The sequence below is a fragment of the Miniopterus natalensis genome, chromosome 10, assembly GCF_054644295.1.
Source record: "Miniopterus natalensis isolate mMinNat1 chromosome 10, mMinNat1.hap1, whole genome shotgun sequence".
In the NCBI taxonomy this organism is placed as follows: domain Eukaryota; kingdom Metazoa; phylum Chordata; class Mammalia; order Chiroptera; family Miniopteridae; genus Miniopterus; species Miniopterus natalensis.
In genome coordinates, this window is record NC_142090.1 from 32,878,865 (window position 1) to 32,900,783 (window position 21,919).

The 21,919-nt window shown below is 37.2% G+C and overlaps 1 protein-coding gene across 1 annotated transcript in view; it reads right to left on the minus strand.

Annotated features, from left to right (window-relative positions):
- The window catches only part of HECW1 (HECT, C2 and WW domain containing E3 ubiquitin protein ligase 1), a 578,356-nt gene that overhangs the window by 506,373 nt on the left and 50,064 nt on the right, over positions 1-21,919 (minus strand). Inside the window, exon 2 of the mRNA XM_016212519.2 lies at positions 1,329-1,394. The gene's annotated coding sequence lies outside the window, so the exon portion shown is untranslated. The remainder of the gene's footprint in view (positions 1-1,328; positions 1,395-21,919) is intronic.

Genomic DNA, 21,919 nt, shown 5'->3' on the forward strand with positions numbered 1-21,919 from the left:
GGCAAACAAATAAGGTTGCAGAGTTCCTCCAGGCCCACCCCACCACAATGCATTATGGTTACACTGACTTCATACAGAGATGCTGCACAGGTCAGCATTGGGATTTCTCAGAGCTAAAAAATTTGTGATTTGGTGCCACATACTGGAAAAAAAATTTTAAGTATTTTTATATTAACCTGTTAGAGAAGAACCACTCACATAGATTCCTAGACAGAGAAGGAATCCATTAAATGCCATGAATAGCCAAGGTATCAATGCAACTCAGAAAGAAAATTTTAAAACCTCCAACAAGCAAACTTAAACACATAGAAATATGTGACAGAAAAGAGAGAATTCAAGATTGTAGTTCTGAAAATACTCAACAAGATGTGAGAAAATACAGATAGGCAATTTAAAGCAATCATTAAATAAATTAATAGACAACAATAAAAGAGTACTTTATCAAAAAAATTAAAACTTTAAAAAAGAACCAAAAAGAAATTCTTAAGATCACAATAAAAGAGATCAAAACTGAGCTAGAGAGCATGAGAAATAGAGTAAACCAGATAGAGAAAATAATTAATGATACTAAAGATAGATATCTAGAAATGATGCATAGAAAAGCAGAGAGAGATTTGATAATAAATAAATAGTAAATAAATAAATAAATAAATAAATAAATAAGAAAGAACTCTATGAGAACTATCTGACTCCATCAAAGTGAAATATAAGAATAATAAGAATACCAAAAGAAGAAGAAATGGAGAAAAGAATAGACAGCATATTCAAACAAATAATTATGAGAACTTCCCAAACCTATGAAAAGAACTAGATCCTTGAATCCAAGAAGCAAACAGAAAACCAAATTACTTCAACCCAAAGAGACCTTCTCCAAGGCACATTGTATTCAAAATGTCAAAATTAATGACAAACGAAGAATTTTCAAAGCAGCTAGGAAAAAGAAGAAAATAACCTATAAAGGAAAACCTATATTAAAGAACTTATCAGCAGAAATTCTACAAACCAGAGGAGAGTTGAATCAAATATTGAAACTACTGAAAGAAATTACCAGCCAAGAATAATATATCCAGGAAAGTTATCCTTTATTTATTTTTTTAATCTTCATTTGAGGGTGTGTTTTTATTGGTTTCAAAGAGAAAAGAAGGGAGAAAGAGAGAGAAACATTGCTGTGAGACCAAACCCACAACCTAGGTATGTGCCCAAACCAGGAATTGAACCCACAACCTTATTGTGTATGGGATAATGTTCCAACCAACTGAGTCATCCATCCAGAGCCACAGAGTTATCCTTTAAATATGAAGGAGAAATAAAGACTTTTCCAGACTTACAGTAACTGAGGGAATTTATCAGCAGAATACTCCCATTGCAGAAAATACTCAGGGGCGTTATTCTACCTGAAATAAAGAAAAAAAGGTCATAAAACTATGAATAAGATTACAATAAAATGTACAGCATAAACAGGGATAATTTGTCACACACAAAAAGAATAAAATAAAAGGAGAGGGGTAAAGGTCTGAATTTGCTAAGGAAGATGGAGCTCAAATGCATTCAAAAGATAAAGGACTACTGTATGTATGAAACTTTCTTTTTCATAAACCTAATAGTAACCACACACAAAAACAAAATAAAACTGAGACACATAGCTTAAAAAAGAGATAGTAGAGAAAAGATATATAGAATACCACCAAACAAAAACAACAGATGGAAACACAAAAGAAAAGAACCAATGGAAGTACAGAGGTACCGAAAAGCAAAATATAAAATGGCTATAAGAAATTCTCATACATCAATAGTTACCCTAAGTGTAAATGGACTGAATTCACCAATTCAGAGGCACAGAGTAGCAGACTGGATCACAAAACAAACCCAACCATGTACTAATATCAGGAGACACATGTAAGCTGAAAAGACAGACTCAATGTAGCAGGATGGAAAATGACTCTTTAAAAAAATATTAGTATCCAGAGAAAAGCAGGTGCAGCCATACAAAATAAATCTCTAGATTACAAGGGTAACGAGACAAAACTGGACATTTTATAATGATAAAAAATATATTACATCAAGAAAAATAACACTTCTCAGTATATATACACTCAATCAGGAAGCACCAAAATATATAAAGCAAATATTAATGGCTAAAATGGAGAAACTGAAAAAACACAATTATAGTTGGGGACATAAATACTCCATTGTCAGCTCTAGACAGTTCATCCAAAACAGAAAATCAAAATTAAGAAATATCAGCATTAAATGACATAGTAGACCAAATAGACATAATTGACATTTACAAAGCCTTTCATCCTAGAACATCAGATTATATATTCTTCTGCAGTGCACATGGAACATTCTCAGGGATAGACCATCACAGACCTAGCACCAGCAAATTCAAGAAGATTGAAATTATACCAATATATTCTCTAACCACGATGACTTGAAAATAGAAACCAACTGCAAAAAGGAAGTAAAGAAGCTCACAAGTACATGGGGATTAAACGGCATACTACCAAAAAGTGACTAGGTCACAGAAGAAATAAAAGATATCAAAAGATCAAAAGATGAGATCAATAGAGGCAAATGAGAATGCCAATAAAACATATCAAAACTTCTGGAATGCCGGAAAGTAGTAATAAGAGAAAAGTTTATATAATTACAGGCCTAGGAGAGATTAAAGATGGCTGCGGACTAAGCAGAAGCTACATTACACTCTCCCGGGACCAAAATGAAATTACAGCTAACATAGAAAAAGCACCTTGAATAATCAACTGCAACTGAAGGCCAGCTGTAGAGCACCCTTATAACCAAGGAGGAAAAGTGGAGACCGAATAGAGACTGGTAAGAAGTGCAGAGGCATGAGAGGGCTGGCTGGGCTCCTACAGGCAGCAGCTGAAGGGCCAGAGGGATATCTCAGCTGTGGGGTTCCCACTAATTACAGGCCTATCTCAAGAAATAAGAGAAATTCAAGTAAAAAACCTAACATCACATCTTGAAGAACTAGGAAAAGAAGACCAAAAGCAACCCAAAGTCAGCAGAAGAAAGGACATAATAAAAATTAGAGCAGAATCTATGAAATAGAGAACAAAAAATTAAACAAAAAAAATTAATTAAAAAAGGCAGTTCTTTGAAAAGATTAATAAAATTCACAAACCCTTGGCTAGACTCACTAAGGTAAAATGAGAAACGACTCATATAAAAAAAAATCAAAAATGAAAGAGGAGAAGTTACCACAGACATCACATATATACAAAGGATCATACAGAATACTATGAAAGATTATGTGCCACCAAATTCAATACTAGAAGAGATGGATAAGTTTCTAGAAATATATACAACCTTCCTAGACTGAATCTTAAAGAACTCAAAAATCTAAATAGACTGATCAACAGTGAGGAAATTGAAATAACCATCAAAAACCTAAAAAAATAATAGTCTAAGAACTGATGACCACTAGTGAATTCTTTTTGTTTAAAAAAATTATATTTATTGATGAAAGTATTAGAGATGTCCCCTTTTCCTCCCCACTGATCCCCTCCACACCTCATCCACCCCACCCCCAAACCTTCCCCATATCAATGTCTGTGTCAATGGGTTATACTTATAAACATATAAGTTCTTTGATTAATCTCTCTCCACACAATTCCCCACCCTCACCCTCCCTTTGAGATCCTTCAGTCTGTTCCACAGTTTTATGTCTCTGGATCTATTTTGTTCATCAGTTTCTTTTGTTTATTACATTCCACATATGAGTGAAATCCTGTAGCACTTGTCTTTCTATGACTGGCTTATTTTGCTAAGCATAAAACTCTCCAGTTTCCTCCAAGCTGTCCCAAAGTATAAGTGATCCTTTTTTTTTTTTTTTTTTTTTACAGTTGCATAATACTCTGTTTGTGTAAATGTACCACATCTTTTTTATCCACTCATCTACTGATGTGCACTTCAGAAGAATGTATATATTGCAACTTTGGGGTGGAATGTTCTGTAAATGTCAATTAAATCCATCTGATCTAGTGTGTCATTTAGGGTCACTGTTTCCTTGTTAATATTTTTGTCTGGAAGACCTATCCAGTGAAGTCAGTGGAGTGTTAAAGTCCTCTAGTATGACCGTAATGCTGTCAATCTCTCCCTTAAAGTCCTCTGGAAGTCTTTTTATAGATTGAGGTGCTCCTATACTGGGTCCATATATGTTTGTTAGGGTTATATCCTCTTGGTGGGTATACCCCTTTAGGATTATGTAGTGATCTTTCTTGTCTCTTGTTATGGTCTTCATTTTGAAGTCAATTTTGCCTGAAATGAGTATTGCTACCATCACTTTTTTTTTTTCATTTCCATTTGAATGGAAAAATTTTTCCCATCCCTTCACTTTCATTCTGTATGAGTCTTTTGTTTTGAGGTGGCTCTCTTGTAGACAGAATAAATTTGGGTAATGATTTCTTATCCATTCAGCCACCCTGTTTTTTTATTGGAGCATTTACTCCATTTAAATTTAAGATTATTATTGATAGATAGTTATCTATTACCATTTTAATTCTTTATGCTTATGTTTCTCTCTCGCTATTTTTATTTCTAATTACAGTATTTCTTTTAACATTTCCTGTAATGATGGTTTTGTAGTGATAAACTCCTTTAGCCTTTTTTTTTTTTTTTTTTTTTTTTTTTGAGGGGGAGCTCTTTATTCACCATCTATCTTAAATGATAGTCTTGCTGGATAGAGTAATCTTGGTTTCAGATCCTTGTTTTGCATTACCTTGAATACTTCATGCCATTTCCTTCTAGCTTATAGTGTTTCTGATGAGAAGTCAGTTCACAGCCTATGGGAGCTCCTCTGTAGGTAACAGATTGCTTTTCTCTAGCTGCCTTTAATATTCTTTTTTCCTTGAATTCTTGGCATTTTAATTATGATGTGTCTGGCTGTAGGCCTCTTTAGATTCTTCTTGCTTGGGCCACTTTGTGCCTCTTGAAATTGTGTGACTTTTTCCTTGAGCAGATTAGGGAAGTTTGCTGCCCCTTTCTTATTCTCTTCCCCTTCTGGTACTCCTATAATGCAAATTTTGTTACATTTCATGTTGTAGCACAGATCCCTTAACCTATCCTCCTGTTTTTTAATTTATTTTTTTGGGGTGGTCTCTGATTGAGTGATTTTTTTCTGCCCTTTCTTCTAATTCATTGAACCAATTCTCAGCTTGCTCTAGTCTGCTATTTATTCCTTCCAATGTATTCTTTATTCTGCTATGTAATTCTTAATTTCCTTCATATTTTCCATATCTTTTTCATGCTGTAGAGAATCCTTACAATCAGTATTCTGAACTGTATATCTGATAGATTGCTTATCTCCATTTCATTTATCTCTTTTTCTGGAGGCTTCTTTTGTTCTTTCATTTGGGGCTTGTTTTTTGGTCTCCCCAATTTGGGTGCCTATTTGAGTTTGTTTCTCTGAATTAGGTAGGTCTTCTAGGACTCAGTATTTTTGGAAGGTCTCTGGTGGAGGCCAATGTCAGACACAATTTCTGACTGGCCCCAAATACTCTGGAGCCATCAACAACTCTCAGGTTGAGGTCTCTATTGTTGGTGCTGGGTGTCGTTGAACAGGACCAAGATGCACACCAGTGTGCTTTTCCAAGGCCTGGATCCTGAAGCAGATCAGGCAAAGACTCAAAGCTCCCTGAGGTCCTTCTCTGGCTGCAGGCTGACTAATCTGATTCTCCTAATGAGTCTCATTGTGTAGAAGCTCCACAGCTGATTGGTATCAGTCTCTTAATGAGCCTCAGTCTGTAGAAACTCCACAGGGTAAGGCAAGAGGTTTTCCAGAAGGGTGTAGAAATTGCTCCCTCCTCATGCAAAAGGTGCTTGCCAAGTAAATTTCTGCCTCTGCAGTGTGGGGGAATGACTTGGCACAGGAATCCAGAGGGGTGCCCTCTGAGCTCTATCTCCAGAGCCCACAACCCTAGATTCTCACAAACCTCCAGACCACTCTGCCCTCCCTTTGCTGGAGCCCAAGATGAGTGGCTGCACATGAAACTGTGCATTGGCTCTTTAAGAGGATGGCTGCATTTCTAGCCACCTCTCCCTAGTAGACAGAAACCCAGCTGCTTTTTACAGCCAGATGTTATGTTGGTATTTTTCTCAATTCTGGTTCTCCTGGCTGGGAATCCCAGCCAGTGTTCAGGCCCCAGAGTCCTCAGTGGGACCCCCCCACATCTGAGATATCTCTCTGGACCTTCAGCTGCTGCCTATAGAAGCCCAGCCAGGCCTCTCTTGCCTCCTCACTTCTTACTTGTCTCTATATGGTCTCTGATTTTCCTCCTTGGTTATGAGGGTGTTCTCTGGTTCCTCTTCAGTTGCAGTTAATTATTCAGTATGTTTTTTCTATATTTTAGTTGTAATTCCATTTTGGTCCCAAGAGAGTGTCAGTGTACCTTCCACTCAGGTTGCTACCATCTTTAACTTCCTTCACTACTGAATTCTACCAAACATTCAAAGAAGATTTGAAACCTATCGTTCTCAAACTCTTCAAAAAATTGAAGAAGAGGCAGTACTTCCTAACACAATTTATAAAAACAAAATAACCCTGATACCAAAACTTGGCAAGGATAACACAAATAAACTACATATGAACATCTCAGCTGAATTCAGATTCAAAAATCCTAAACAAAATTTTAGCAAATTAAGTATAACAATACATTAAAAAAATAATACATCACAATCAATTGGGGTTCATTTCAGGGGCACAAGGATGATTCAGCATACACAAGTCAATAAATATAATACACCACATTAACAAAAAAAGCATTTAAATTATATGATCCTATCAATAGATGTAGAAAAAGCATTTGATAAGATACAACATCCTCGTATGATTAAAACATTCAATAAGTATAAAAGGAAAATACCTCAACATAAGAAAGGCCATAGGTGACAAAACCTCAGGCAATATCATACTCAATGGTGAAAAACTAAAAAATTTTCTGCTAAAATTAGAAACAAGACAAGGATGTCCACTCTCACCACTCTTATTCAACATAGTTCTGGAAGTCCTAGCCAGAGCAATCAGGCAAAAGAAAGGAAAAAAAAGCATTCGAATTGGGAATAAACAAGTAAAAGTGTCACTCTGCATATAAGATGATTCTGTCTATAGAAAGCCCTAACAACTCCTACAAAAAACTTTTAGAAACAATAAACAAATACAGCAAGTTGTGGAATACAAAATTAATGTACAAAAGTCTGCTGCTTTTCTATATTTTAACAATGAAACTTCAGAAAAAGAAATTAAAAAAAAATTTTTTGTAATAGCCACCAAAAAAATAAAATATGTAGGAATAAACTTAACAAAGGTGGTGATAGACCTATATACTGAAAAGTATGAAGCATTATTAAAAGAGATTGAAAAATACACAATGAAATGGAAAGATAGTCTATTTTAATGGATTGGAAGAATTGACATGGTTAAAATGGCCATATTACCCAAAGGAATATACAGATTTAATGCAATCCCCATCAAAATCCTAATGTCATTTTTTAAAGAAATAAAACAAAAAATCATCAGATTTGTGTAGAACCACAAAAGATCCCAAATAGCAAAAGCAATTCAGAGAAAAAAAGAATAAAGCTGGAGCTATCACACTGTGTGACTTCAAATTATACTACAGAGCTTTGATAACCAAACAGCATGGTATTGGCAGAAAAACAGAACCAGAGATGAATGTAACAGAATTGAAAGCCCAGAAATAAAACTACATGTATGTATATGGGCATATAATTTTTGACAAAGGAGCCAGAAACACACAATGGAAAAAAGAAAGCCTCTTCAAAAAAATGGTGCTGGGAAAATTGTAAAGCCACATACAAAAGGCTGAAATGAGATTACTGTTTGTCCCACTGTATAAAAATTAATTGAAAATCTAACACCTAAATATAAGAACTGAAACAATAAATTACATAGAAGAATACATACATATTAAACTAATAAGCCTTGGTCACAGATAACATTTTATGAATTTCACCCTGAAGTCAAGGGAAATAAATGCAAAAATAAATAAATTGGACTATATCAAACTAAAAAACTTCTGTACAGCTAAAGAAACCAACAACAAAACAAAAAGGCAACCAACCAAATGGGAGATGATATTTGCAAAAAACACCTCCAACAAGGAGTTAATATCCAAAATATTAAAGAACTCATACACTCAACACCAAACAAAGAATCTAATTTTAAAAATGTCCATAGGACCTGAATCAACATGACTCCCTAGAAGGCATACAAATGAGCAACATATATGAAAAGATATTTAACTAGATATTAGTAAAATGGAAATCAAAACTACAATGAGATACTACCTTATACTGGTTAGATTGGCTATTACCAACAAGACAGGTAATAACAAATGTTGGATAGGTTGTAGAGAAAAAGGAATCCTTATTCACTGCTGATAGAAATGTAAACTGGTACAGTGACTATGAAAAACAATCTGGAAGTTCCTCAAAACATTAAGAATAGAGTTACCTTATCACCCAGCAATACCTCTTCTAAATATCTACCCTAAAAACTTGAAAACATAGATAAGTACCATGTGATTTCACTCATAGTGGAACTTAATGAACAAACTGAACTAACAAGCAAAATAGAGATAAACTAATAGATAGAGAGCGGGGGGGGGAGGGTGAGGCTGGTGGAGGGGTTGAGCAAAAAAGAAAAAAGAGAGAGAGAACTTATGGACATGGACAACAGTGTGGTGGTTACGAAGGTGGAAGGGGATGGGTGGAGGAGGAAGAGGACATAGAAGGGATAAATGGTGATGAAAAAATAATATTAAAACTTTTAAAATAATAATAAACTCAAAAATATTTATTGGCAAAGATATATGCATTCCTATGTTCATATAAGCATTATTCACAGTGGCCAAGACATGAAGACAACCAAAGTGTACTTTGAGAGAGAATTAAAGAATATATATATATATATATATATGTAATGGAATATTACTTAGCCATAAGAAAAGATAAAATACCGTCACTGCAAGAACATGGATGGACCTTGAGAATATTATGCTATGCAAAATAAGTCAGTCAGAAAAAGATAAGAACAATATGATTTTACTCACATGTGGGATATAAAACTGAAAGTCATAGACACAGGCAACAGTAAGGAAGTTACCAGAGGGAAATGGGTAGAGGGTGATGAGGGGTAATGGGGGCTAAATATATTTTGACATAAAAAACATTAAATTTGGGTGGTGTGCACACAATGCAAAATGCAGATCATGTATCATAGAAATGTACAGTTGAGATTAATATGATGCAATTAACCAAGCACACCAATAAATTTAATGATTGAAAATATATAGTATGTAAGGTGATGACAAGAGCATTGGAATAAAATGTAAAGCAGAAAAGGGGAACAAAAAGTGTCTTGGGTGGAGGAGCTACTTTTATTTATTTTATTTTATTATTTTATTTTATTTTACTTTATTCTGCTGTTCAAAATACTACAGACGTCCCTTTTTCTCCCCAATGACAAGTTCTACACCATACCAATCCCGCCCCCAGTCCTTCTCCACCCAATTGTCTGTGTCCTTGGGTTGTGCATATATGCAAATAAGTTCTTTGGTTAACTTCTCACCCTACACACACGTGCCCTCCTCCCTCCTTCTGAGATTCCTCAGTCAGATCCATATTTCCATGTCATTGAATCATTTTTTTTCAACAGTTTATAAAGTTCTTTAGATTCCACAAATAAGTGAGATCATATAATGTTTGTATCTCTCTGCCTGGCATATTTCACTTAGCATAATATTCTACAGGTCCATCCATACTGTCCCAAAAGGTACAAGGTCCTTCTTCTTCACAATTGTGTAGTACTCCATGGCGTAAATGTCCATCAGCTTTTTTATCCATTCATCTAATGATGGGCACTTGGGCTGTTTCCAGATCTTAGCTATTGTAAATTGTGCTGCTATGAACATAAGGGTGCATATATTATCTCTGATTATGGTTTCAGGATTCTTAGGATATATTCCTAGAAGTGGGAACACTGAGTCAAAAGGCAGCTCCATTTTTAATTTTTTAAGGAACCTGCATACTGCTTTCCATAGTGGCTGCACAAGTTTGCATTCCCACCAGCAGTACACTAAGGTTCCCCTTTCTACACATCCTCACCAGCACATATCATTGTTGATTTGTTAATGGTAGCCATTCTGATAGGTGTGAAGTGATATCTCATTGGGGTTTTAATTTGCATCTCTCTGATGATTAGAGAGATTGAGCATTCTCTCATATATCTCTTGGCCCTCTGTATTTCTCTTTGGAGAAGTGTCTATTCAGGACCTTTGCCCATTTTTTAACTGGATTATTTGTCTTCCTCTTGCTGAGAAGTAGGAGTTCTTTGTACACTTTGGAAATTAACCCCTTATCAAATACATTTTTGGCAAATATGTTTTCCCAGGCTGTGGGGTCCTTTTGTATTTTGAGGCTGATTTCTTTTGCTGTGCAAAACCTTTTTAGTTTGATATACTCCCATATGTTTATTTTTTCTTTTGTTTCTCTTGCCCTAGGAGATGTAGCAGTGAAAATTCCACTACATGAGATGTCTGTGACTTTACTGCTTATGTTCTCTTCCAGGATTTTTATAGTTTCATGACTTACATTTAAGTCTTTTATCTATTTTGAGTTTATTTTTGCATATGTAGAATGTTGTTGGTCTAGTTTCATTGTTTTGCATGTAGCTGTCCAATTTTCCCTGCACCATTTATTGAAGAGGCTGTCCTTTCTCCATTGTATGCCCTTGCCTCCTTTGTCAAATATTAACTGACAATAATGGTTTGCGTCTATTTCTGGGGCCTCTTTTCTGTTCCATTTTTTTATATGCCTTGGGTTGTACCAATACAAGGCTGTTTAAGTTATAATGGTTTTATAGTACAGTTTGATATCTGGTAAAGTGATCCATCCCATTCTGTTCTTTTTCCTCAGGATGGCTGGAACTATTTAGGGTCTTTTTTGGTTCCATATAAATTTCTGAAATGTTTATTCTAGATCTGTGAAATATGCCATTGTTATTTTAATAGGAATTGCATTTGATGTATAAATTGCTTGAAATAGTATGGACATTTTAATGATATTAATTCTTCCAATCCATGAGCATAGTATATTCTTCCACTTGTTTATATCTTCCTCTATTTCTTTTTTTCAGTGTCCTGTAGTTTTCCAAGTACATGTCTTTTAAATCCTTGGTTAATTTTTTCCTAGGTATCTTAGTTTTTAGTTGCAATGGTAAATGGTATTTTTTTTTTTAGTTTCTCTTTCTGAAAGTTCATTGTTGGTGTAAAGAATGCCACCATATTCCAGATGTTGATTTTGTATAGAACTACCTTGCTAAATTCATTTTTCAAATCTAGAAGTACTTTGATGGAGTCTACAGGGTTCTCTATGTACAATATCATGTCATCTGCAAATAATGACAGTTTTACTTTCTCCTTTCCAATTTGGATACCTTATGTTTTCTTCCTGTCTGATAGCTGTGGCAAGGACTTCCAGTAGTATGTTGAATAAGAGTGGTGAAAATGGACATCCATGTCTTGTTCCTGTTTTTAAGGGAAATGGTTTTAGTTTTTGACCTTTGAGCATGATGCTGCCTGTAGGTTTGTCATATATGGCCTTATTATGTTGAGGTATGTTCCTTCTATTCCCACTTTGCTGAGAGTTTTTATCAAAAATGGGTGTTAGATCTTCTTGAATGCTTTTTCTGCATCTATTGATATGATCATATTATTTTTGTCCTGTATTTTGTTTATGTAATGAATCACATTTATTGATTTATGGATATTATACCAGCCTTGTATCCCCAGAATAATTTCCACTTGGTCGTGCTCTATGATCTTTTTCATGTATTGCTGGAACCGGTTTGCTAATATTTTAGCATCTATGTTCATCAGGGACATTGGCCTGTAATTTTCTTTCTTTGTAGTGTCTTTATCTGGTTTTGGTGTTAGGATAATGCTGGCATAATAAAAAGAGTTTGGGAGTTTTCCCCCCTTCTGAATATTCTAGAGTATTTGGAGTAGAATAGATGTCAATTCTTCTTTGAATATTTGATAAAACTCACCTGTAAATCCATCTGGTCCAGGACTTTTGTGTGCTGGGAGTTTTTTGATTACTGCTTCAAATTCATTAGTTGTTATTAGCCAATCAGGTTTTCTGCCTCTTCTAGATTTAGCTTTGGAAGATTGTATGCTTCTAGGAATTTGTCCATTTCCCCCATGTTGTCCAATTAGTTGGCATATAGTTGCTCATAGTATTTTTTTATCACCTTTGGTATTTCTGTTGGGTCAGTTGTTATGTAGCCTCTTTCATTTCTGATTTTATTTATTTGGGTCCTCTCTGTTTGTTTCTCAGTGAATCTGGTTAAAGGTATGTAAATCTTATTATCTTTTCAAATAACCAGGTCCTCATTTCATTACTTTTTGTATTTGTTTTCTAGTCTCTATGTCATTAACTTCTGCTCTGATCTTTATTATTTCCTTTCTTCTACTTCGTTGGGGCTTTTCTTGCTGTTCTTGTTCTAGTACTTTTAGTTGTTTTCTTAGATGGTTTATTATTGCTTTTTCTTGTTTCTTGAGATAGACCTGTAATACTATGAACTTTCCTCTCAGGACTGCTTTTGCTGTGTCCCATAAATTTTGGGTCATTTTGTGTTCTTTTTTTCTTTCCAAGAAGCGTTTGATTTCTTCCTTGATCTCATTGGTAACCTATTCATTGTTTAATAACATGCTATTTAACCTCCATGTGTTTGAATATTTTTTAATGTTTTTACAGTGGTTTATTTCTAGTTTTATGGCATTGTGATCCTAGAAGATGCTTGATATGATTTCAATCTTCTTGAATTTGTAGAGACTTGCCTTGTGCCCTAATCTGTGATCCATTTTTGAGAATGTTCCATGTGCCCTTGAGAAGAATGTACATTCTGCTGCTTTGGGAAGGAATGTTCTGTAAATGTCAATTAAATCCATTAGGTCTAGAGAGTCATTTAAGGTCTGTGTTTCTCTGTTGATTTTTTGTCTTGATGATCTGTTCAATGATGACAGTGGGGTTCTAAAGTTCCCCACTATGATGGGGTTGCTGTTGATCTCCACCTTAAAGTCCACCAAGAAATTTTTTACATATTAAGTGCTCCTATATTGGATGGATACATAATTATAACGGTTATTTCCTTCTGTTGGATTGATCCCTTTAGTATTATGTAGTGATCGTCTTTGTCTCTTGTTATGGTCTTTATTTTGAAGTCTATTTTGTCACAAATAAAGATTGCTACTCCAGCTTTCTTTTCCTTTCCATTTGCATGGAAATTTTACTCCATCCCTCACTTTTAGCCTGTGTGTCTTTTGTTCTCAGGTGGGTCTCTTGTAGACAGCATATATTTGGGTCCTGTTTTCCTATCCATTCAGCTACTTTATGTCTCTTGATTGGACAATTTATTCCATTTACATTTAAGGTTACTATTGATATATACTCATTTAATGCATTTTTTTCCCTTTATACTGTTGTTCTTTTCTCTCACTAATCCTTCTTTTTCTTAGAGCAGTCCTTTTAGCATTTCTTGCAATGCTGGTTTTATGGTACTGAACTCCTTTAGCTGTTTGTTGTCTGGGAAGCTCTTTATTTCACCATCAATTTTAAATGACAGCCTTGCTGGATAAAGCAATCTTGGTTGCATGCTCTTGCTTTTCATTACTTTTAGAACTTCATACCACTCTCTTCTGGCCTGAAGAATTTCTGTTCAGAGATCCAATGTAAGCCTTATAGGGGTTCCCTGGTAGGTCACTGCTTGTCTCTTTCTTGCAGTCCTTAATATTCTTTTTCCTTAACATTTCCCTTCTAATTATGATGTTTCTTGGAGTGGGTCTCTTTCGGGCCCTCTTGTTTTGAACTCTCTCTGCTTCCTGAACTTGTGTGGCTTTCTCCTTTGTCAGCATAGGGAAGTTTTCTATAATTGTTTCCTCCACCAAGTTCTCTGTCCCTTGCTCTCTTTCCTCCCCCTCTGGTATTCCTAAAATATGAATGTTGTTTTGCTTCATGTTGTCCCAAAGCTCTTAGACTGTCATGCTTTTTAAGTGTTTTTTCTCTTTGTTGCTCTGATTGAGAGGTTTTTTCCTACCTTACCTTCTAAGTCACTTATTCTATGCTCTGCTTCATTGAGCCTGCTTTTTATTCTTTCCATTGTATATTTCATATCAGATATAGTGTTCTTTATTTCTGTCTGGTTTTTGTTTATGATATGTATCTCTGTTTTCATGTTTTCACTGAGTTCCTCAAACTTGTCATCAAGTGCCTTATTGTTCTCATTAATTTCCTTGAGCATCTTTATTACCATTACTCTGAACTCTATTTCTGATAACTTGCTTAACTCCATGTCATCAAAGTATTTTTCTGGCAATTTTCCTTTTCTTTAAACTTGGGGGTTGCTTCTTTGTCTCCCCATTTTGGTGGCTCTTAGTGTTTGTATCTATATATTAGATATATTTGCTGTCTCCCAATCTTAGGGGGAAGGATTTTGTATTGTGAGTCCACTAGAGGCCAAAAGTGTGTTTTCCTTATACTTCTGAGCTCTTTGCTCTAGGTATGTCCCTTTTGGGGGTGTCCTTTTTGTGGGTCCTTTTGGGTATCTTATTGTGATTTAGTGTAGATTGTTGTTGACCAGCTCTTGAGAGGGCTCTCCTCTCGGTTGGGTTAACTGTGTCTCTCAGCCCCAACCACATCATGTAAACACATTATGTAAGCTGGGTGCTGGCAAGGCAGGACAATTTACAACTAAACTTCTGCAAAACAATGGGTACTTTACAAAATATCTTGACAATTACAGTGAGAACAACCCAAGTGAAAATCAAACTGGGAGAGTGAAGGGAGAACACAAATTCTAAAGCAAGAAAAAAAAAGTTAAAAGAAAGAGAGAAAGAAAAGTAAAGCTAGAGAGAGAAAAGTATATTACTGTTAATATTGATCAAATTTTAAAAAATAATAATAATAAACTAAACTAAAATGTAAAAAATAGAAAAGCTATTGGGAGATAAAAGTGACAGAGTAAAGATTCTGAAAGAAAGGCAAACAAAAAATTAAGAGAAACAATAGGAATAGGATAATAGTTGAAAATGAAAAAATAAAAATGCAATAACAGGTAAACAGAAACTAACAATCAAACAAAAAGACAGGAAGAAAGAATGGAGCAAAACAAAAGAAAGAAAAGAAGAAGAAAAAAAAAGTTATGCCAATGGATCAAGAGAAGAGGTAGAGAGATAAAGCCAGGTCAGGGAAGGAGTCCAATAAGAGATATGGGGGAAGCTATAGAGAAAACAGTAAAGTTATTGGTTATAATGATAAAGTATCAGCAATTGAGCAAGGAATAGAAAGAAAATCTTGGTAGTAGAAGCAAAGATAAAACAAAAGAAAGCAAATAAAACAAAATAAAAAACAAGTTAAGCAAAGCAAAATTCTTTTAAAAAATTAATTTAAAATTTTGAAAAATTAAAGAAAAAATTATAAAATTTAAAAAGAAAAAAGAACTCCTTTATATTTTTCCTAAGGGGGGTGGGATAAAGAAAGTCAATCAGGTGAATTTATTCTGGGCAGCTTATGTTGTCTGAGGCTCACTCTTCTGTATACTTATTTCCATTCTCCTGGGAGGTACTTGTGTATCAGCCAATGTCTGGAGCTGTCTAAGTTTGGCTTTGGTGTCCTTAGGTAGTTGGTTGACCTGAGGCTCTCTGTGGACCATCTCCTCTTGTCAGCTATTTTACAATCTTGTACTTGCCTGGTCTTACTCTAGAGTCCTCTACAGAGTCTTTAGGGTGCAGGATGGCTAGTATAGTTCAGGATATCACTCCCCTTACTTAGAGGTTTTGCTGTCAAGCACTCAATGTGAGGGAGTTAGTCCCTGCTCCACAGCCAGCTTCTCAGTTTCCATCCTATCCTCCAATTCTAGCTCCCCATACACTGGTCTGCTGCAGTTTCAGATTAACTTCAATCTGTTTTCTTTTCTGAATGGGAAGTTTCATCAGTCTGGGCTCAGTGGGTTCAAGTAAAAAGCATTTCAGTGAGCCCATTGCCTGCCCAGTCCCCATCAGGTGTTTTCAGCTTTCCCTCCAACTCCCAAACAATTATCCCTTAGAGTCTTGTTCTTGTAATGTCATCCTGTGAGCTGTTCTCCTTTTCTCCTCAAAACTGTGCCCTATTGGGTCTATCTGGAGCTTCAGTGAGATGAACCATCCCCTTTCCTGTTGGGGGTGGAGAGGTAGGCATGCTTCACCCCTCCTTTCCCAGATCTGCTTGGCTTGTAGTACCAGGCATGTATTTCAAACACTCTACTATGCAGAAACAAATCCTTGCTTTTGCTAGTCTGTTCGCCTAATGCAAGCCAGGAAGGTGGAAGTCAGTTCAGCAATGAAAAACTCAAAAACTCACAAAGCAACACACAAGCAGAGAATCCACCCTGCAAGGTCCCACTGCCCCAGCTACAAGGCACCCAGCAGGAGCAGACGCAAAGTCAGCTCCACACAGCTCCTCTCCACTGTTGATCTCAGTAAAGCTGGGTGGCTCCATGTGCACCACCATGGCATTCCTCAGGGCTGGTCAAAATTTCCAGAATCTCCCCACTGGAAGCTCAGAGCCAAAAGGCTCTCTTTGCCTTCCCCATACCACACAAATTAAATGCTTTCTGGGGCTCAACACAATGTCTTACAGGAAGGTAGAATGTCCCTGTATGTGGCTGCTCAGTGCAGACCTCTGGTCCCTACTAAGGTTCCACACACTTTGGGACTGCCTTTCCTATGGTCTGCACCCTGAGCATAAGACACTAGTAGCAGCTGCCATTAGAAATTTTGTTTCACTAGAATGTGCCGTCTCCTCCTCAAGGGGACACTGCCCTCCGCATGGGCAACTCCTTCCCTTCTGCTCTACTCTGGGTTTGAGATCCCTGATTTTGAATGCCAGTCCACATTCTCAAGGGGAGGCAGCTTCGGAACCTCTAAGCCTTGGTGCTCAGAGCCCAGCACAGGCTTCAGAGGGGACTCCCTCTTTCTATGCCCCCCCTCTTACCAGACTCTATGATGTTTCTTCAGTGCTCACTACTCATAATATGTCCACCCAGGGATATTTCTCTGTTTTTTTCAAGATGGTTATGCAGTATTTTAGGAGTAAATAAAGTCCATGGCTGGGAGCAGAGGAGCTCTGCTTCTACTCACAGTGCTGTCTTCTTCCCTCCTCAGAGGGGCTGATTTTAAATAAGACGTGCCTGTCTCAGCAGAATGAATCAGGACGTAATCTCAAAAAAATGAGCCTAACCAACTTCCCCCATCAGCTCTTCCCATTTTCAGGCTAAGTCTAAAATGTAATGAATAAGAATGTCATTAAACAGAATGAGAAAATATCTGTATCAATAGCATTAAAAAAGTAATCTCAAAACTCAATATCATCGAAACAAATAAACTGTAGCAAGAGCCATTTTGAGAAATTCCATTGTCACTATTAATTTCCAGTCAATCAGGACACACAGTTCTACCTGGACAATTAGGCTGCATTATTATCCCTGAAGGGGATGTAACTAGACCCCAAGTTGGGTAGCTAGGTAAAAATGCCCCCACAGAGATATGGCAGTAGAATAAATACCTTAATTGTTTCTTATTCATGAATAATAATCACCCATACTGGTCAATATTTATTTCTTTTTAACTTTAAAAAGATAAGTAAACAATGTGGTTATTAAAAGACAAAATGTAATGGATAATAATAGTAATTAATATCACTTAGTAAACACTTCTTGAGTGACTACTATGAACAAAGCACAGTGCACAAAGTCTTACAAGTTATTCCTGACAGCTGAAATGTTATTAGAAGCTTCAAAGATAAGAACTGTTTTTCTTTCACTGTATAGACAGGAAAAGTAAAGCTTGGATACATGAAGTTACTAACCTAAGATTTTACACCTCATCTGTGCAGAAGCAGACTCAGACCAAACTATGGACAAAATATGTGTTCTAGATTTCTTTGGATTTGAGTGCATTTGATTTTGAAAATAACATATCAATTCTATCGTTATAAAAGTAAGCCCTGTAGCAGAGCAATTCACTGCATAATTTCACACAGAAGCTTATTACCTTAAAAGTAGTGTAATGGCTTAACATCAATATGTCAAAATTATTATTTTAATAGTTTATTCAGAGAAAATTTATATATCAAATATGAAAACATTTTTTCTTACTCTTGTCTTATATAATGCACCCAGAAGAATGACTCTGATGATAAAAAAATTTTCTGAGTGTTTCATAGAAACTACTGAAAAAAATTCGTTTACAACTATTAAATATCTGTAGTTTACTAAAGATGCTTAATTCAGGCCACTGTACCTGAAGCAATACTTCCCATGACTTTTAATGCATCCTATAAATATTTGACCTTTTGTACTTACAGGCCAAATGGTACTTTCTGCGCATTGCCTCTCTTATTTTAATGTAAACTCATTAAAGTAAAGGTACATATTTTATTAGTACTGGTTTCCACTATGCCTAGCACAATGTCCAGGTTTGTGAACTGTAATGGTCAAGCTAAATTACACTGTGGTAATAAATGAACCACCAAATCTCACTGACTTAATACAACAAAATTTTATTTTTGAATCACACATGTCAAATCAAAGGTGGTAAGGAAGTGTGTTTGTCAGGAACAGACAGTAATGGACACATACTTCCCCAATCACCTCTGTGTGGAAAGAGAACATTCTCATAAATTTCAACCTAGAAGTAATGCACATTACTTTCACTCATATTCCATTTGGCAATGCAAGTCACATGACCATGCCCAACTTTAACGTGAAGGGAAATGCAATCCAACTGTGGCATGGTAGTAGGAAGCTAGGAAAATTTCTGGACAAGTGGAATGGGAAAACTGAGACAAGAGAATTAAACAAGGCCAAACAATTTGGGCAGTTTGCAGCCAGCTTGTAAATCACAAGTCCTTATCTTCCCTAAAGAACACTTGAGAGAAAATACTTTATACCTCTCCTTCCTAACCAGAGAATACATACTTTAAATCACCCTGGCCTGAGAAAATAGAGAACAAAGACTCAGTTAATGCCATTTGTGCCAACTAAACACAAGCACAGATGAAGTCTGGAGGACAAATAACAAAAACCTCATTAAAGCCAGACAAACCCAAGATAAAACGTAAAACAAGAAAGCAGACCAGATGATGCATCAGCATATTAAAAAATGCAACTGGAGCGACAACAATTTGGCAGTGTAGGTAAATGCAGTACCCGCTGCCTCTCACAACCACATCAAAATTACAACTAAAATATAGAACTACTATCATTCAGGACCACCTGAAATCTAGCTGAACAGAAGTCCTACAAGTAGGAAATTAAAAAAGAAACATATTGAGACAGGGTAGACACAGGGTGTATCAGAATGGAATCCTAGAGCTAGGCTGGTCCCACACCTGGGTCGAGCTGTTTAAAACCAGGAGGGATATCTTGGCTGTGGAGGTTTCCCAGTGGAGCAAGTGGTCCCAGCCCAACATCAGGCACCCCAGCCCAGAGTTCCTGTGGTGGGAAGAGGTGTCGCCAGAACTTCAGGTTGTAAAACCCAGCAGGGGATGTGGCTGAGTGACAAGGAGGCTGCTGGTCCCAGGCAGTTCCTCTTAAAGGGCTGGCACACTGACTTACTTGAACTCATTCCCCCTGAGCTCCAGCACCAGAGCAACAACTTGAAAGGAACCTGAAACATTCAGGGAGGAACTAACTTGCCTGGAATCAGGATGAGAACTGGTGAGGCAGCTTTCTCCCAGACAGAAGACCTGGCAGAGGCCATTACTCCTTTGAAAAGCCCTACCCCCACAGAACCTGCAAGATGTTATATCTGAATCTCCAGCAACCTGGCTCACAGGTTCCACCCCACCCTGGTGATTCCTAAAAGCCCTACCACTCCCAGCTCATCCAGTCATTTCCAGTGGCTTTTCTATGTAAGTGGTTTCTACTACCTCAGGCTTAGGACTTTCCTAAAATATCTCTAATAAGCAGCATCTGAGCTCAGTGTGCTCCATACCTCTCAACAAGTGGCCCCAGGCTTGGCACTGGAAGCAGCCTGCCTTGGTTCATAGCTTGGCCTCTCCTGGGCAACTCCAAGCCCAACACAAGGAGCAGCCATCTACAGATTGCTGTGTAGCTTAGGCTGGGTGGCCCTGGGCAGGGAACAAGCAGAGGTTGACTTTGCACCTCTCAGGAGGCCTCAGATACAGTGAACCCAGTGGTTAGTTTTTGACCATGTCAGATTACAACCCTACCACATCCATGAGTGACATACACAAGGGGTGGACTTGGTGAACACCAAAGCCCCACTGAAGTAAATCTTGCTCCATAAGAGTGTCTCCAGCACAGCAGCTATTTGGCTATAGTTACAGCTGGTCCTCATAGTTTATTGGGCTTGGGGTCAATTACTCCCAGTGATACCAGCTGCAACCAAGGCTCAACTACAACAGGACAGTGTGCATAACCTACACAGGGGAGCACCTAGAAGGCCCAGCTCAGGTGACTGAGGAGGCTGAGCCACTGGACCCTACACGACACCTACTACACAAAGCCACTCTACCAATTCCAGGAGACATAGCAGTTCCACCTAATAAAAAAATAAATAAGTAAAAAACACCCAGAAGCAGGCAAAATGTGGAGGCAACAAAACATTTTACAAATGAAAGAACAAAAGAAACCTCCAGGAAAAGAACTAAATGAAATGGAAGCAAACAAACTACTAAACACAGAGTTCAAAGAAATGGTTATAAAGATGTTTAAAAAACTTAATGAGAATTTTGAGGACCTTAGTAAGAATTTTAAAGAAAATAGTGAGATAATCAATGACATAAAAAAATAAAAACAACAGTCAGAAATAAAGGCTACGGTAACTGAAATGAATAATTTGTAGGGAATTAACAGTAGAATAGAGGATACTAAGAATCAAAACAGTGATTTGAAATATGAAGAAGCAAAAAATGCCCAATCAGAAGAGCAGAAAGGAAAAAGAATCCAGGGGTAAGATTGAAGATGGCGGTAGACTGACTGGAAACTACACTGACACTCTCCCTGGACCAAACTAGAATTAAAACTGAAGTACAGAAAAACCGTCCTTTATAATCAATTGCAACTGAAGACGTGTTGGAAAGCACTCTCATACCCCAGGAGGAAGAGTGGAAACTGCATAGAGACTGGTAGGAAGAGCAAAGGCATGATAGGGCTGGTTGGGCTCCCACAGGCAGCAGGTGAAGGTCGAGAGGGATATCTCACTTGTGGAGGGTTCCAACTGAGGACTTGGGGACTAAACCCCAGGCTATGCTTCTCAGCCAAAAACACCTGAACTGAGAAAGGTGCCCACATAACATCTGGTTGTATAAAGCTCCCAGGTCTCTGTCTGCCAGGGAGTGATGGCTAGAAATGCAGGCACCCTCTTAAAGAGCCAATGCACAAAGTTTCATGTGCAGCCATTCAACTTGGGTTCAACAGAGGAAGGGCAGAGTGGACTGGAGCTGTGTGAAGAGAATCTAGGTTTGTGGGACCTGGAGATACAGATCAGAAGGCACCTGTCTGGTTTCCTGTACTGAGTCATTTCCCCATTGTGCAGAGGACATCTTTTATAGGCAGACATTTTCCTGCTTTTACCTGAGGAGGGAAGCAATTGCCCCACCCTGCTGGAAAACCTCTTGCTCTGTCCAGAGGAATTCTACAGCATGAGGCTCATTAAGAAAATCAGATTAATCAACCTTCAGCCAGAGAAGAACCTCAGAGTGCTTTGAGTCTTTGCCTGATCTGCTCTGGGCCCAGGTCTTGGAAGAGCAGACTTTGGTGTGCATATTGATCCTCTCCAAAGACTTGCAGCCCCAGCAGGAGAGACCTCAAGCCAAG